The sequence below is a fragment of the Aquarana catesbeiana genome, linkage group LG03, assembly GCF_042186555.1.
Source record: "Aquarana catesbeiana isolate 2022-GZ linkage group LG03, ASM4218655v1, whole genome shotgun sequence".
Lineage (NCBI taxonomy): Eukaryota > Metazoa > Chordata > Amphibia > Anura > Ranidae > Aquarana > Aquarana catesbeiana.
The window spans coordinates 517,972,369-517,990,536 of record NC_133326.1 but is presented as its reverse complement, the minus strand read 5'-3'; the positions used below and the strand labels follow the sequence as shown (position 1 = coordinate 517,990,536).

Genomic DNA, 18,168 nt, shown 5'->3' with positions numbered 1-18,168 from the left:
GCAATAGAAGGTCCGCCTCCCCCTCCTCTGGTTAGGGGGCCTATAGCATACGCCCAGTATTACTTTTCCCTTATTTTCCTCCCTTTGAAGCTCTACCCATAATGATTGTACCTCCTCCCTAGCTCCATTAGTGATATTGTCCCTCATATTCACTTGCACATGATTCTTGATATACAGGCATACCCCTCCCCCCTTTTTCCTTCCCTATCTCTGCAATATAGGGAATACCCCTGAACGGTTGCCAGACAATCATGAGAGCTGTCAAACCAAGTCTCTGAAATTCCCACAAAATCTAAATCCTCCTCGTTCATCAGCAGCTCCAGTTCTCCCATCTTGTTAGCCAGACTTCTAGCATTAGTGTACAAGGTTTGTAGTTTTGTCAGGTTGCATGCTATTTCCTTGTTAGTTATTATGAGGCTGCAATTTGGATTTGTCAACTTACTTACCTTGGGTGTAGGTATTCTAGCCACCCTACCACTAATGCCCCCAATATTACCTGCTGAGCCTTGTTTCACGCTGGCTATCTCTACTTCTGGACCCCCCCCCCATCACCTAGTTTAAAAGGTCCTCCAACTTTTCGGCCATCTTCTCTCCCAGCTGAGCTGTACCCTCCCCATTTAGGTGCCGTCCGTCCCTGCTAAAGAGCCAGTAATCAACTGAGAAGTCGGCCCATTTCTCCATAAACCCAAAGCTCTCCTTTCTACACCAGCTCCTCAGCCACTTATTAATTTCCCTAATCTCCCGCTGCCTCTCTGGTGGGGCTCGAGGTACCAGTAGTATTTCTGATAATACTACCTTGGAGGTCCTACCCCTCAATTTAGCTCCTAAGTCCCTAAAATTGTTTTTTAGGACTCTCCTTCTTCCTCTAACTTTGTCATTGGTGTCAACATGTACCATGACAGCTGGGTCCTCCCCAGCCTCACCCAATAATCCGTCCAGCAGATCCGCAATGTGCCGAACCCGAGAGCCCGGTAAACGGCATACAGTTCGGCGCTTACGGTCTTTGTGACAGATAGCCCTCTCTGTCCTTCTAATAATTTAATCCCCTACCGCCAGAATCTGTCTTTCTTTACCCTTAGCCTCGCTCCTGCCCTCACTGGAGGAGTTCTGCTTTAAGAGTTTTTTCATCTCCTTTGGAAAAAAAAATGCTGACTATATTCCTGCTACAGGAAGTGAAAAAATTGTGGATTCCGGCAGGATCAACAGGTGCTAAAACTATGTTACAAGGAAAATGAAAACATGTGATTCAATGCTGTCTACAGGCTGTATATGTTATTTTTTATTCTGCCTGTATTTTGACTTTAACCTTACCTCTTAAACTGAACCTAATCTAACACTTAAAGGAAATCTATGGTCACAGCATACATTCTTATTTTATAAAAATAGCATTGTAATAACAAAATAAAAAAAAATTTATTTTGCCAATCCAATATAAGCTTACTGGAAAGAAATCTCCTTTCATGTTGTGAGTTCTGCCTGTCTGTTATCTGTCTCTTTCCACAACTTCCTGGATTCCCTGTATGCTTTGCAGCTTCTCCTTTGCTGTTTTTTTTTTTTTTTCAATTTCTAAGGACTACATATCCCATGGTACCTTGTTGCCTTGTTGTCAATGATTCCTATACTGAAACTCTTGCTCTCAGCACCTCTGTAAATCAGAAGGTATATTCTGTGAAATGTGTGACACATCAATGACTATCTACAGGGCATAGTGAATACATGTTATAGAATTCAAAGAAACAAAATGTGTGGAGATCGTCACAAAATCATTTTACAAACTTCAAGATCATTCCTATTATTAGGAGTAGGCTAGAAATATTAGAAATACAATGTGGAAATTAATATATGAGTTTACATTTTGACCATAGATAGGCTTATACTCCTTCAATCCTATCCTTAGCCTTATTCTAACCATGGCCTTAGCCTACCCGATCACTCCCTGTTTTACGTCGTAGAATTTTTATTAACAGTCTAAAAAAAAGAGTAGTAAAAGGAATGAAGAGCTATTCTGAAACAACCATTCTTCCCAGGTATAAAGCAAAACTAAACTCAATCAACATTTTAAGCCTTATACTGCTAACATTAATAAATAGAGAGAAAGGTATATTATAAAAAAGAGCAATCACTTCCAGTGCTAAGAGGTCTTCCACAGATGGATAGGACTATGGGACAACAAATCCAAATGCTTGGCGGATGCAGCCTTCCTTGGACAGGGGAATCCAAAGTGAAGCTAAAAAACAAACAGGAAGGCGCAGGCACCTAGTGCATTACGTAAAATTTATTGAGGTGATAAAAACTGCTAGAAATGGATACTCATAAAAATGCAACTTGTAAAAGCCAATCAACCACTAGTTGCCAAACAGTGCAGGGTGCACATCTTCCAATCACACTCTGCTGTGATGCCAAACTCCCCCTACCTCGGAGCTAAGCTGACCAACACCTCAGACTGCTCATTTCCACCCTACCCTTTTTGGGGCAAGGCCATGTAAGCATGTCTGTTAAGCACTTGTACATTGATATGTTGGTCAGCTTAGCTCTGAGGAAGGGGGTGTGCCCCTGAAACACATCAGATTGGCACCACAGCGGGGTGTGATTGGAACATGTGCACCCTGCACTGTATGGCATCTTGTGGTTGATTAGCTTTTACAAGTTGCATTTTTGTGAGTATCCATTTCTAGCAGTTTTTTATTGCCTCAATACATTTTTGGTAATATACTAGATGTTTGCTTGCACCTTCCAGTTTTTTTTTTAGGAAGGTATATTATATGTACTTGTTTTAACCTTTTTTCTACATTTCTTCTGTGGTTTCCTGATTTCTGGCCTAGGCCAAAATGATGTTACACATCCCCGGAGTCTTCATGAGCATTTTTTAAAGTGTGGAGACATGGATGGATGGGTGAGTTTGTGTTAAATAATAAAAATGAATTAAATAATGTTTTCAGTTTGTGGTGCTTAGATGCAGTTTAGCCATACTTTAACAGGGCCAGTGTTTGCCCTACATGGGCAGAGCCCAGATTTACTATCCTTATGTTATAATGTTATTTAACTCCGCAGGGTATCAATTGTATATATTACTTGGTGGCTTTCAAATCTAAGCACCATGGGTGGACAGGTTTTCCTCCCTGTCCGACAACACCACTAGAAAGGAGATGGATTTTTGATTGACAGCTCTGTTCTCTGGCAGTAGGAGCTGCTCTGGAGACCAGCATTGCCATTCACAATATAAAAACACACAGCTTTCAGCACTGTATGTCTATCAGCTGCTGCATTTACAAACACAGAGCTTCTGGATCACATAGTGCCATGGGAGTGATCTTACATTTTTATGAATGAACAATCAGCACTGTTGGGATGTGTCATATATGGTGTTGGCCCGACGGCTTTAGTCATTCATTTATAAAAGTGCTATGTGATCCATTGGCTGTGCTGTGTATGCGTATAGTGAAAAAAAATATATTCTAGATATGTATACTCGTGCTAGAAGTGGACAAAAATTGTGAACAAGATAATGAATAATAAATTATATGAATTGCAGCTGCTGTACAAAAAGTGCTATTCACTTGGCAAATTGAAAAAATAGATATATTACAGCGCTTGCAATAGTGCAAAACAATGATCTAAATATAATCAAATAATAACAATTAATAAATGGGTGAATGTCCATATATTAGTGAACAATGTGCTCCAATCCATAAAGTGAAAAATTGCTCCAAAACTCGAGGTGCGCCACACCCCCTCCTGTGTCCCCACTCACCAGATGGAATGGACCCCTAGCTTTTCAGTCTAGGGGTCATTTAGGCTTAGAATGTTGGCCAGGAATGGCAAATTCACATCAGTTTGCAAAGAAGATCTCACATGATCATAATAGTCATGCGTGGATAATAGTGCCCAAAATTACATAAAAGAAGGGGACTATAGTGAAGTACTGCTTGGCAATGTATTTATTGCCCAAATAAAAAATGGGTACTTACAAAATGTATGTTAAGTACAAGCATGTATTGGAAAGAGATTGCAGATAGAAAGCGCAGCTGCTGGCGTGCGTTCCACCGACAATCGGAAGTGATGTTGCCTGAACTCTAAACCGCAAATTGCCTCAACGCATTTCGCCCTCCCACAGGGTGTCATCAAGGCCCCACGGCTTTAGTCATTCAATCATAAAAGTGCTATGTGATCCATTGGCTGTGCTGTGTATGTGTATAAGCAGCCGCTGATAGATAAACAGAGCTGCAGCCCTTAGTGAGCTGTCACTATTACGAATGAATGATCAGCACTTCCTGTTCTCATACTATTATTAATGAACAGGCAGTGCCAATTGTTCCAAAGAATCTCATTATAATTAGTGCAACCCAACTATAATAAATTAATACAAATCAAAATACATAAGTTGCTTCTAATGCCACACAGTGTTTTCACCACATTATATACCAAGGTTTCTCAACCAGGGTTCCCCCAGAGGTTGTTCAGCATTCCTAGAGCAATGAGCAACTTCTGTCTTTCAGATAAGCTTCCACGGACATTATTAATCTTTATAGCTATCTCTAAGGGGGTAATTCTTTCCAGTGACCACAAGTGTAAGGAGCATTCTTCCCACTGACCATCACACTATATATCATGAGTTGCAGATATAGTAATTAGTGCTTAGCAGGAGTTCCCTGAGACCAGAAAATTATTTCAATGGTTCCTCTGTGTTGAAAAGGGTGAGAAGGACTACTCTATACAATAAACTTCAATCCAAAATTAGTGTAGCGCTACTTCAATTCATTAATCCGATTTATAGCAAACTAAATATTTTAAAAAGTAGTCCATTAGGAATATTATTCCAACGCAGTGTTGTCCATAAAGTGCCCATGCTATCCTCCACCTTTCCACACTAGCCACTCACCTTATGACCCCTGCATTACCAGTAGGTCATAACCAGCTGTCTCCCCCAGGGGATGTAATGAGATCTGTGTGGCGTGTTATCCCTCCGTGTCTCCTGCATCGAATAATCAGCTCCCAGAGTCTCGGGTGTACTTAAGGGATGATGGCATATAGGATAGGAATAGAACAAACACAATCTAGTGCTCCCCATTGGACATAATTTAATTCATTTATTAAAAAGTAATACTCACATAAACAGCACTTCAGCAGTGCTACAGTAGCTGTTAAACACATGTATCAGCTATGTCACCGTAAAACGAGATCGCCGCGGGATGACGTCAGAATTCAGGCTCCGCTCCCCATATGCGTTACGTCCCAAAGTGTGAACTTCCTCAGTAGACCCTTACCCTGGCCATCTCATGAATTATTTCAATTCATTCCTAAAAGTGACAACTCATTCAGCTTAGAAAGAGGACAGGGCTCTGTGCTGGCTGTACTGTCCTCCACAGGAATGTCCATAATTGAGGCTTCAAAAGGGGATGGATCTACAGCCAGCATATAGAGGTGCATTTTGATGACAATGGGGACACTAGTCAGAACAAGACCAATATGCACTTGGTCCCCTGGGGATTCAAATAACATTAAAACATTTTAATGATAGTTCCTTTTTAATGCTGGCCTGTTTTTGTGGTTCAGGTCTAAAGATTCAGTACAATAATCCTATAAATCTACTTTTTTTAATTGACATAGCAAAACACAAAATCCCTTTAGAACAGAACAGCCAGTCAATGTGAATAAATCACAGCTCATTAGTGGGGGTACTGCTATGTTTGGATAATCCTGCACGTAAAAACTACATACACTGCCAAATCACTCTACTGATAGTAACCCTGCTCATCTGCTGCCAATAAATCACTGTAAGTAATAGACTGTTCTAGAACAGGAATGAGGCACACACAGAGTACAGGGGTGCTCACACCTCAATCATGTTTGTTTTTAAGTAAAGGTAATTGATTGAAATAATAATTCAGAAATGCTGGACAGTCTCCATTTGGAGAGGGGTCACTGAAAATTCTCTGTTTTAAAAAGCTCTTGTCAGAGATGACGAATAGTGATGTTTTCAATCCTAATTAAAGGTCCTTTCCACTTTAAATGAAAAACTGACTTTTTATCATACCATAAGACCTTACCCATGGTCAGGCAATCTGGTCCTATATGCCTACTCGAGTAAAAAAAGCAAGAGCTTTGATATTCAGAACTATGTGGAGGAACAATTTACCAAAAGCGCTAAAGGGACATTCGAGCTAAGTAGCTCACTTTGAAACAATTGAAATCATGTTTAAAGTGTTACTACATCCACAACAGTAAAAGCAGTCTGTATATGCAGTAAAGCATGCTTATTATACTCACTGTGGAACCTAAGGGGTTAATCCTCCGCATTGTGTAAAAAGGCTGTTTGATCCTGTCTTCTCTGAGCCCCCCCTTCTTTTACTGTCCCCAATTCATCCGCTGATAGAACAGAGCCTTGGAGACACTCTGCACATGCTCAGTTTGGTGTGTATTGCTAGAAAGGTTGTTTTTTTTCGGGAGGGTGCATGTGATCAGCACAGGGCCAATCAGCACTGTCCAGACCGAAAGTTGGGGGTCATGCAGCCTCATAGGACAGCCAGAGGAGAATGAAACCTCCTCCTACAAGCTTTAACCAGTGGTCGGCTGGACACTGATAGAAGTCACAAGAATGCAAAATACTGCTGATGAGAAAAGGTATTAGTAGTTTATATTTACTAAAATAATTGCATTTCCATGTTCTGTGCAGGGCCGTCTTAATAGCATCATGGGCCCCTGGGCAAAGTAATGCACTGGGGCCCCTACCAGCCTGCACCAATTTACGCATCTACTCTCAATAATAAAAGTATAAATAGTTGATAGAATTAAACATATATTAGTACTTTAAATAAAATCTCGGCCATCCTGGGACAGCTTAGTAAAAAGCGTTTCTGTCCCGGCAAATCCAGGACAGTTGGCAAGTATGATGTAATGCAAGATTATCATGGGGCCCCCCGACATGCACCTAGGGCCCCTGGGCTCCAGGGGTGCCCAATGCATTAAGACAGCCCTGGTTCTGTGTACTGTGGGAGACCAGATAAAGTGAATGCAGGGTCCTGGGTTTAGTAACACTTTAAAGTATAGGCTTCCTTTAAAGTTCTTTCCAGACCTGTACAATATTTCATGTTCATGTAGACACTGTTCGGTTAGGTCACCTCTGGTGACTCTTTGGGGTTCATTCATTAAGATTGGAGAGCACAAAATCTGGTGCAGCTCTGCATAGAATCCAATCAGCTTCCAGGTTTTTTTGTCACAGCTTAATTGAACAAGCTGAAGTTAGAAGCTAATTGGCTACCATGCGTAGTTGCACCAGATTTTGCACTCTCCACTTTTAGTAAATCAACCCTTTTAGGCCATGTTTCAATGCAGTATTTTGTGTCTTTACCCTGTCCTACAAGATCACAATGATGGTACACTATATTACCAAAAGTATTGGGACAGCTGCCTTTACGTGCACATGAACTTTAATGGCATCCTAGTCTTAGTCCGTAGGATTCAATATTGCGTTGGCCCACCCTTTGCAGCTATAACAGCTTCAACTCTTCTGGGAAGGCTGTCTACAAGGTTTAGGAGTGTGACTATGGGAATGTTCTACCATTCTTCCAAAAGCGCATTTGTGAGGTCAGGCAATGATGTGGACGGGAAGGCCTAGATTACAGTCTCTGTTCTAATTCATCCCAAAGGTGTTCTATCGGGTTGAGTTCAGGACTCTGTACAAGCCAGTCAAGTTCCTCCACCCCAAATTAGCTCATCCATGTCTTTATGTACCTTGCTTTGTGCACTGGTAAAATAATTTGGTTAAGGGGGATTTATGGTGCGGGGTTGTTTTTCAAGTGTTGGGCTTGCCCCCTTAGTTCCAATGAAGGGAACTTTTAAGGCATCAGCATACCAAGACATTTTGGACAATTTCATGCTCCCAATTTTGTGGGAACAAAATTTGGAGATGGCCCCTTCCTGTTCCAAAATGACTGAGCACCAGTGCACAAAGCAAGGTCCATAAAGACATGGATGAGTAAGTTTGGGATAAAGAAACTTGACTGGCCTCAACCCGATAGAACACCCTTGGGATGAATTTGAGCAGAGACTGCAAGCCAGGCCTTCCCATCCAACATCAGTTCCTGACCTCACAAATGCAATTCTGGAAGAATTCCCATGTACACACTCCTAAACCTTGTGGACAGCCTTCCCAGAAGAGTTGAAGCTGTTATAGCTGCAAAGGGAGGGCCAACTCAATATTGAACCATATGGACTAAGACTGGGATGCCATTAAAGTTCATGTGTGTGTAAAGGCAGGCGCCCTAATACTTTTGGTAATATAGAATTTCATTGCTGTTAACTGTTGGTACGTGTTTCCAGAGCACTATATATTCATTATATGGCTTTGGCTTCTCTATAAAAGGTGGGCAGAACTGGTAATCCTTACCACTGAAGACCCCAAGACATATAAGAAGCCAACAATAGGTTCAATTTGCCAACAATCATGCAAAAAAATATATCATTTTGATTGTAATCTTTTACAAGCAGTGCCCTCTTAACCCTCCTGTTTCCCTTATTTTTCAAAAAGTGCTGTGAAAACTGTTAGCACTATATAAATCCTGTATTATACTAATAATATTATAATTTTTGGCGGTACCGTCTTCACATTGCTAGTTATCTCATCTATACTCCAACTTGCTTCTACACTCACTTATATACATAAAGCTCTGGGGAGCCTCGGCAGTGGCTGAAGCACGCAATGACTCATTGCATTGGATCTTTACCAAGAACCCAGGTCTGTAGGTGGTCTAAAGGCTTTCAGTTCTTTGAATACTCTGACAAATAATACGTTTTATCAATTTTTGGAAAGCTTTATTACTGTAATCTCTGGGGCCAGTTCATTTTGATAATCTCCAGGTGACGTCCCAAATAGAAAAGAAAAATTAAATTGTAAGGAGAGAAGTGAATTATATATTTCAAAATGAACAGGACATGGTGCGTCACACGGCTTGGCCAACAAACAACTGTACTGACCTTTATTTCAGACATGTTACGTTAAATCTACAAAGAGGGTGTCAAAGTGCCTATGGAACTGATCCAGGTATGTTTCACACACTTCTATTTAATTATGTATAACGGATTTTTCACTATAAAATAATAAACACAATAGGATTTTACTAGAAGATGCACTGCTGCTCATATTTTTTATTACTGCAGATTTTGGCAACACTGAATAAACTGCTGTTCTACAGATCCAGGGTGTGAAGGCTACATGAAATTAAGAGCTACATGAGGACTGCCATGGTTGCCGTTTTAATGAAAATGATGGTTGTCCGGCTTTTGTGTGGACCCTCTGGTTTCAACACTTTCTTGGTCAGTGACCCGAAACATGTATCAGATCAAAAACGTTAGAAGGCCTTAATGTTGACCTAAACTCCAAAATGTGACGATTTGCAATGTCATAGGAAACATATGTTAATTATGCTTAAGCAGTGCCTAGAAAAATGTACCCCTTGTCTTGCATTCCTCTTGAAAAATAGCAGTGCGCTTCCTGGTATGTGAGGTATGTAGAGCCTCATAAATGTATATCTGCAGTGTGAAATCTTAGTCACCACTGTCTCTGACTGCTAGTCTCAGGAGATTTTGAGTGAGATTTGGTAATGTCATTGCTATACTGCTCACTGAACTCCATGCTGGAGGATCTGACATGAGGAAGCAAAGCCCTGCCTCCACCAAGATAGCTGCCTCCATATACAATACATTGACACAATGCAGAACAAGCCACAGAATGTCAATAATGGGGAAAAGATCATGTGCAGGGAGACAACAGGCAATACTGGTGACTGGTCCTTTGTCCTCTGCCTGCCTTTTTTGACACAGTTGCCAGGGTTCAAGCAGATCCAAATATTTGTAATAAACTTTGAGCTATTGCTATGCATATTCTATAGATTGTTTGCCTTTATTTTTGAAAGTGTTTTTTTATCCTATAAAACTTACTTTGCAGCTTCTGCTTGTAGTGCATTCATGCTCCCGATGCTGGTGCATGTTCATTTTCTCACATGTGTCGTTGGTGCAAACACTACAATTCCATTTGAGCATAGTGCAATGGCGCAACTGATCATGCTCGATTTGTGAATTTGCAGGGGTTGCGGCAGATACAGTAGGTATAAATCAAGTTGTAGTCTCCACTCAGCAAGCTCCGCTGAGTGACAACCATGCCACAGTTAAGGTAAAGGTATCAACAGTGGACTGGAACAGTGACTAGACCTAAAAATACAGTAGATGGAGAATTGTAGAATAGCAGACAAGGAGCAGTTCACATAAGCAAAAGGACATAGAAATTAAAGCAGTAGTTAACTGCCACAAAAATTTAAAAAATGGAGCCCCCTGCAGGTTTAAGTCATAATTTACTAGTATGCACCCTATACTAGCACATTATGGCAGACTTGGCAGACCTGTACACAGAGTCCTCCAGCACGGTGGTGTCATGGCTCCCCATTATGGCAGACTTACCTGCACACAGAGTCCTCCAGCACAGCGCTGTCATGGCTCCCCATTATGGCAGACTTACCTGTACACAGAGTCCTCCAGCACAGCGCTGTCATGGCTCCCCATTATGGCAGACTTACCTGCACACAGAGTCCTCCAGCACAGCGCTGTCATGGCTCCCCATTATGGCAGACTTACCTGCACACAGAGCTCTCCAGCACAGCGCTGTCATGGATCCCCATTATGGCAGACTTACCTGCACACAGAGCTCTCCAGCGCTGTCATGGCTCCCCATTATGGCAGACTTACCTGCACACAGAGCCCTCCAGCACAGCGCTGTCATGGATCCCCATTATGGCAGACTTACCTGCACACAGAGCTCTCCAGCGCTGTCATGGCTCCTCATTATGGCAGACTTACCTGCACACAGAGCTCTCCAGCACAGCGCTGTCATGGCTCCCCAGTTCTTCCACCTTTACTCGTTCTTCCCTCTGGGTTCACAGCCTTCGGCTGTATGAATGGCCAGGGGCCATGATGACATCACTCCCATGCATGCGCGTGGGAGCCCCAGCTCTGTCACCAAGCTCTGAGGGTACGGCACGGGTATGCTGTCCCTTCAGAGTGCATGCGCAGGTGACGTCACCAGCTCCATCTCATGTGATTATCTCCTAAACAGTGTAGGTTTAGGAGATGTTCACTGTACCTACAGGCGAGCCTTATTATACGCTTACCTGTAGGTACAAGTTAAAAAGTGGACTTCACTTCCACTTTAAGTGGGGTAGGCCACAGCATGGAATAATAAAAACTTCAAACTCAAACTTTTTTTTTCAGGAAAATAATTTATGAGATATCTCTCCAGAAGGGAATTATTAGAACTTCTGACAATGTTTCTGTTGCTGTCTGTGCCTTCCTGTCACAGTGACAACTGCTCCTTCTATTTCAGGTATCACAGGTAGTGAAGGAAAATCTCCTCAATGGGATCACAGCCATAAATTTAAAAAAACAAAAGAGTTTATAACTTTGCACCCCATCCAAAAAAAACGGCTCAACTTGTGTTTTAAAACCACCTACTAGAAGTCTAAAACTAAATATCTTATATTTTTTTCATGACAGAAAGTGCAATTATAGGAATACTGACAACAGCACCATTAAGATGCTAATGATGATGTCCAGTTGGGAAAAGTACTTACAATTAAAGAAACATGCTCCTACTACAGGTGCTGACTGACTATTAAAATCTTCAGTCCTCTGCCACCCCCATCCCAACACAAACCCCTCCACAGCAGTAATATTATGGTGCTACAGGGGTTAATGCAGCTGCTGGACCTGTCATAGGCACTTCTTAATAGTGTCGGCTATGCCTGCCCTTTTCACCACCCTCCTCCATTCATAGAAGCTGTGCTAAAGCTTTCATGAATAAAAAGCGCTCTGTGAATAGAGACAGACTTTTCATTTATCCACCCATCCTTGATTCATAGAGTACTTTTTATTCATGAAAGTTATAGCACAGCTTCTTGGAATGGAGAAGGGGGGTGGAAAGGGCAGGTATAGTTGGCAAAAAGAAAAATTGCTCTATGCATGAATGAGACAGAACAAATGTATGTAAACAGGGCAGAGCTACGTTCAGACAGTGGGGATGGATTTTGTGTCCCTGCAAAGCAGGTAATAAAATTTAGCACTTCCCTGAGTAAAAGCAGCACACATAGTACAGTAAAACACAGGCTAGGCACAAAATGAACCCTTTAAACACCCCTGATGTTTAACCCCTTCCCAGCCAGTGTCATTAGTACAGTGACAGTGCATATTTTTAGCACTGATCACTGTATTAGTGTCACTGGTACCCAAAAAAGTTTCAAAAGTGTCAGCTAGTGTCTGACTTTCCGCTACAATATTGCAGTCCCGCTATAAGTTGCTGATCGTCACCATTACTAGTACAAAAATAAATAAATAAAAAATCCAGTATGTATACCATAGTTTGTAGACGCTATAACTTTTGCGAAAACCAATCAATATACGCTTATTGGGAATTTTATTTTACGAAAAATATGTAACAGAATAAATATTGGCCTACATTTATGAAGAAATTTGATTTTTTTCAATTTTTTTATTGGATGTGTTTTATAGCAGAGTGTAAAAAATATTGTATTTTTTTTTTTTTTTTTTCAATTGTCTGTCTTTTTTTGTTTACAGCTCAAAAAATAAAAAAATGCAGTGATCAAATACCACCAAAAGCTCTATTTGTGGGGAAAAAAACTGATATACATTTTATTTGGGTACAATGCTGCATGACCGCGCAAAAAATAAATCTTATATAAATCTAAATATATATATAAATATAAATCTTTCTGAGGTCAAGTGGTTAAATGTAGTACCATCAATTAAGGTACAATTAAGTACCATCCCTTGTGCTGATTAAAAAAATAATTAACCACATGGGGATAGTTTCAGATGTTGGGTTAAGCTTGGGGTTTGGGAAATGGGTTAACATTAGCGTCAGGTTTCCCTGGCACTAACTTGGAACTAACTTTTACTATTAGGCAGTCAGGTTTCTCAACACAGTAATGAGCTAGTAGACAGGCATAGAAGGTAGGAGGGTGCAGGGGATCATCTCTTGATCCAAAGAATAAATGGGGGTTCAGGGCATCCAGGCACTAAACTAAAAAGCATAAACCTGTTTGGACTAGGTACTTATTTTACAGATTTCTTTAAAATGGTGTGCTTTGCCACAATATAACTGAAGGCAGTGGACTACTGGGCCCACAGAAATATTTCACAGTCAACTATAAAAAAGCTATAGAAATTCTCCAGTGGAAATATCCTCACATATTCTATTCCTGTGACAACTGTGCAATTTAAAATTTTCCTTTCACTTTCTACTACACTGAAAGTGAACATGAATCTCTCCAGATAGCAAGAAATTCTTTACAGAGACTCTAACCCTTCTCCATTCTTTGCAGAACTACAGTGCCTTGAAAAAGTATTCACACCCCTTGACATTTTCCACATTTTACCATATTACAACCAAAAACGTAAATTTATTTTATTGGGATTTTATGTGATAGACCGACACAAAGTGGCCAATAATTGTGAAGTGGAAGGAAAATGATAAATGGTTTTCAAAATGTTTTACAAATAAATATGTGAAAAGTGTGGTGTGCATTTATATTCAGCCCCCCTTAGTCAATACTTTGTAGAACCACCTTTCACTGCAATTACAGCTACAAGTCTTTTTGGGTATGTCTCTACCAGCTTTGCACATCTAGAGAGTGAAATTTTTGCCCATTCTTCTTTGCAAAATAGCTTAAGATCTGTCAGATTGGATGGAGAGCGTCTGTGAACAGCAATTTTCAAGTCTTGCCACAGATTCTCAATTGGATTTAGGTCTGGACCTTGATTGGGCCATTCTAACACATGAATATGCTTTGATCTAAACCATTCCATTGTAGCTCTGGCTGTATGTTTAGGGTCATTGTCCTGCTGGAAGGTGAACCTCTTGCACCAGTCTCAAGTCTTTTGCAGACTCTAACAGGTTTTCTTCTAAGATTGCCCTGTATTTGGCTCCATCCATCTTCCCATCAACTCTAACCAGCTTCCCTGTCCCTGCTGAAGAAAAGCATCCTCACAACAGGATCCTGCCACCACCATGTTTCACGTTGGGGATGGTGCATTCAGGGTGATGTGCAGTGTTAGTTTTCTGCCCAAAAGCATTTTGCTTTTAGGCCAAAAAGTTCACGTTCTTCCACATGTTTGCTCTGTCCCCCACATGGCTTCTCGCAAACTGCAAACAGGACTTCTTATGGCTTTCTTTCAACAATGGCTTTCTTCTTGCCACTTTTCCATAAAGGCCAGATTTGTGGAGTGCACGACCAATAGTTGTCCTGTGGAGAGATTCTCCCACCTGAGCTGTGGATCTCTGCAGCTCCTCCAGAGTTACCATGGGCCTCTTGTCTGCTTCTCTGATTAATGCTCTCCTTGAACGGCCTGTCAGTTTAGGTGGACGGCCATGTCTTGGTAGGTTTGCAGTTGTGCCATACTCTTTCCATTTTCGGATGATGGATTGAACAGTGCTCTGTGAGATGTTCAAAGGTTATGATTTTTTTCATAACCTAACCCTGCTTTAAACTGCTCCACAACTTTATCCCTGACCTGTCTGGTGTGTTCCTTGGCCTTCATGATGCTGTTTGTTCACTAAGGTTTTTTAACAAACCTCTGAGGGCTTCACAGAACAGCTGTATTTATACTGAGAATAAATAATTTACTAGTATGCATCCCATACTAGCACATTATGGCAGACTTGGCAGACCTGCACACAGAGCCCTCCAACACAGCGCTGTCATGGCTCCCCAGTTTTTCCATCCTTACTCGGTCTTCCCTCTGGGTTCACAGCCTCCGGCTGTATGAATGGTCGGGGGCCACAATGACGACCATTCCACATGTTTGCTGTGTCCCCCACATGGCTTCTCGCAAACTGCAAACAGGACTTCTTATGGCTTTCTTTCAACAATGGCTTTCTTCTTGCCACTTTTCCATAAAGGCCAGATTTGTGGAGTGCACGACTAATAGTTGTCCTGTGGACAGATTCTCCCACCTGAGCTGTTGATCTCTGCAGCTCCTCCAGAGTTACCATGGGCCTCTTGGTTGCTTCTCTGATTAAAGCTTTCCTTGCCCGGCCTGTCAGTTTAGGTGGACAGCCATGTCTTGGTAGGTTTGTAGTTGTGCCATACTCTTTCCATTTTCAGATGATGGATTGAACAGTGCTTCGTGAGATGTTCAAAGGTGGGGATTTTTTTTTATAACCTAACCCTGCTTTAAACTGCTCCACAACTTTATCCCTGACCAGTCTTGTGTGTTCCTTGGCCTTCATGATGTTGTTTGTTCACTAAGGTTTTCTAACAAACCTCTGAGGGCTTCTCAGAACAGCTGTATTTATACTGAGAATAGATCACACACAGGTGGACTCTATTTACTAATTAGGTGACTTCTGAAGGCAATTGGTTCCACTAGATTTTAGTTAGGGGTACCAGAGGAAAGGGGGCTAAATACAAATGCACGCCACACTTTTCACATATTTATTTGTAAAAAGATTTTGAAAACCAATTCATCATTTTCCTTCCACTTCACAATTATGTACAACTTTGTGTTGGTCACATAAAAACCGAATAAAATACATTTACGTTTTTGGTTGTAACATGACAAAATGTGAAAAATTTCAAGGGGTGTGAATACTTTTTCAAGGCACTGTAGCAAAAAAGTTTTGGTTGGAGATCCACTTTAAATTTACTGACCTGCATTCCAGTTATAAAAATTATTCAGGAAGGTGAAGTTTTCCTTTACATTGTCCTATGCATAGATGATTAACTTGACTTTCTGCTGAGCAAGGAATGAAACAAATGGAAAACAAGTATCTTCCGGAGTAATGGTGATGGTGATGTCATACCGGACATTGGCCCATTCTCGGCATTGTAGGTTAATATTTTCAAGATTTAAAGACCTCAGTGCTGAGTCTCGTTCAGAGGTGACTGTCCCCATTTTATCTGCCTGGGAATAGCTAGGACCAGTCAAGTGGAGATAGGTAGCCTCTGTACTTGAAATACATCATTAGGTTCTTTAGCATTCACTGCCCTATTTGTCATAAGCTAACAGCTTGTCTGACAGTTCACATGATAGCCAATGATTTATTCAGGGGCGGACTAGTCTCATCCCAGCTCAGACCTTGTTAAAAAACCTCTGCCAAGGGGCTGCAGAGAGTAGAGAGAAGATCACAGAGCAGGAAACTGCCAAACAAGTAAGTGCAACTCCAGAGGGAAATGAAACTACCTCTGTCTAAGGTTCTTTGAACAATATTTACTTGTCTTAAGAAATAAATCCTACGAAATTGTTACCATTTACTATATCTTATAACATTTTAATGCAAAAAAACTTTTTTAGCCAGCTCAGTAAAACTTGGATTTTTTTAAATACTAAGCAGTTTATTTGTAAATAGAGTTCTCTTTAAAATTTATATTTTCTGCTAAATGCTGATGCACTTCTACTATGCACAACTCCATCATGCTTTATGATATGCTCCTAATGGACTTCCTTAAAGCTTAGTCCTCTAAGGATATGAATAAATAGCATGTGGATATAGGAATCATTACTGGAGAACAGTGGGAAATGCTCTGAGATTGGTAATCCTATGCTCACTTAATGTAACCCAACAATTGTCTCAACTTAACATCGTACTATGGGCACATTTTTACACCATCGAAATTATATAACCTCGATGTCAGAGAGACAATAGTGACTTGATTCATATACTATGGGGATGCCCCAAATCACACAGAAACTGGCATTCTGTCCTAGCCACTCTAAATAGTAATTTTCAGCTGACTGTCCCCTTAGATCCCAAAATCTGTACACTGGGTATTCTGGATGACTTGATAGCAGATTAGAATATAAAATGTGTTATATCCAGAGCTTTATTGTAGACCAGGAAGCCTATTTTAAAGCACTGAAAACCAACTGACCCCCCCCCCCCCCCCCCATTTGCATAAAGAAGGGCTAAATAATATGAACGATACACCTTGAGACCTTGCTCCCATGATCTAGTAACCTAAAGATTCTCACATGGTCAAAACCTATTTCTCCCTCTGTGCATGGAGTGAGATATGGTGTACGCATAGTGATGCATATCTAAGTCTTTGTTATGATATAACCTTTGATGGATGGATGGATGGACAGAAATTATGAAATGTGAGACGAGCTCAGGAGTAATGTGAAGATGCAATGCATATCAGATGCACTGTATTGTTTTTATGTTGTTATGGCAAATTGTGTTTCTTAAAAAAAAAATCCTTACTAAAAAAAAAAAAAAATCCTTATAAAAAAAAAAAAAGATTATAATAGATTATAATATATTTATAGATTTATTTTTGAAACATCACAGCTGTACTATGTTAATATTTGACACAGGATGCCTACTATGCAATTAATGGTTTTTGTCTTGTATATATAGTACATTTTTGGCTTTTAGTTAAATTACCATAGCAAATTTGTTTGTAAAAATGAATACAAGTGTGGGATCGGTTATAAAAATATTCTTGGGGCTTTTATCATTTCTCAAAAATTAGTTCTTTAGTAAAAATGTGCACTAAATATATTTAAATGCATCAAAAATAATTCTTTATTCCATCACTGCTCTGAGTCTTTTACATACTTGTTTGTATTTGGTGATTTTAGGAGTCATTGTAATAGAAATCACTGTCTAGCAACTGTATATACAACTTGCAGCACAATGAGCTATTTGACTTCACATTCTGCTGTCATTGCTTCTTTACAACAAAGTGCACACTTACATATGTGTATGTAACATTAAAATATAACCTAAAGTTCTTTGTTAAAAAAAAAAAAATATATATATATATATAACCTAAAGTATATACAAAACCAAAACGTTTTATTTTTATTTTTGTATAGAGTGGTGAGGGATCAGAACCACTGTCAAGCATTTATAGCTGCTAGGGAGATTTATTCTCTCTGCTTGTCTAGGTGACCACCTACACAGAACTAAAAGTGATAGGGGAGCCAAAATTCTGAGCTGTCACCTGAGCAGGAATAGAGGGGAAATCTTCCATGTTTGTACTGGTGACAACTGTCTAAGGGGGGTTTTCCCTCACTGGAGAGTTCCTAACAGTTCTTTTTTTGAGACTACAGGACAAGAATTAAAGGGAAATATCCACACTGGGAAATATGGTTTAAGCA

General features: G+C 40.4%; 1 protein-coding gene across 2 annotated transcripts in view; it reads left to right on the top strand.

Moving 5' to 3' along the window:
- The window catches only part of LOC141132600 (matrix metalloproteinase-21-like), a 117,530-nt gene that overhangs the window by 31,504 nt on the left and 67,858 nt on the right, over positions 1 to 18,168 (top strand). Inside the window, exon 1 of one of the 2 annotated variants that reach the window (XM_073621184.1) lies at positions 16,058 to 16,213. The exons of the other annotated variant lie outside the window; for it this stretch is intronic. The gene's annotated coding sequence lies outside the window, so the exon portion shown is untranslated. Of the gene's footprint in view, positions 1 to 16,057; positions 16,214 to 18,168 lie in introns of those variants that run through there. 2 annotated transcript variants of the gene reach the window in all.